The following is a 218-nucleotide window of genomic DNA, read 5'->3' as shown; positions in this document are numbered from 1 at the left end:
CTGAGTACCGGCACCTTGCCGGTACTCAGTAAACCACATGCCGGTACCACATGGGTAAAAATCAGAAGTGCCGGTACTGCGTACCGGTGAGTAACGGCCCAATTCAAGCACTGCATTTATGCTTAAACTTGCTTGAAAATTACACTTAAAAAAGTGAATGCAGGATTTGATATGTTTTACGAGACATAAGGGCAGGAATTCAGAGGGAAAGGAGCAAT

Source organism: Notothenia coriiceps, unplaced genomic scaffold, assembly GCF_000735185.1.
Source record: "Notothenia coriiceps isolate Sejong01 unplaced genomic scaffold, NC01 NC01_scaffold00010803, whole genome shotgun sequence".
Lineage (NCBI taxonomy): Eukaryota > Metazoa > Chordata > Actinopteri > Perciformes > Nototheniidae > Notothenia > Notothenia coriiceps.
Note: the sequence above shows the minus strand (reverse complement) of the source record.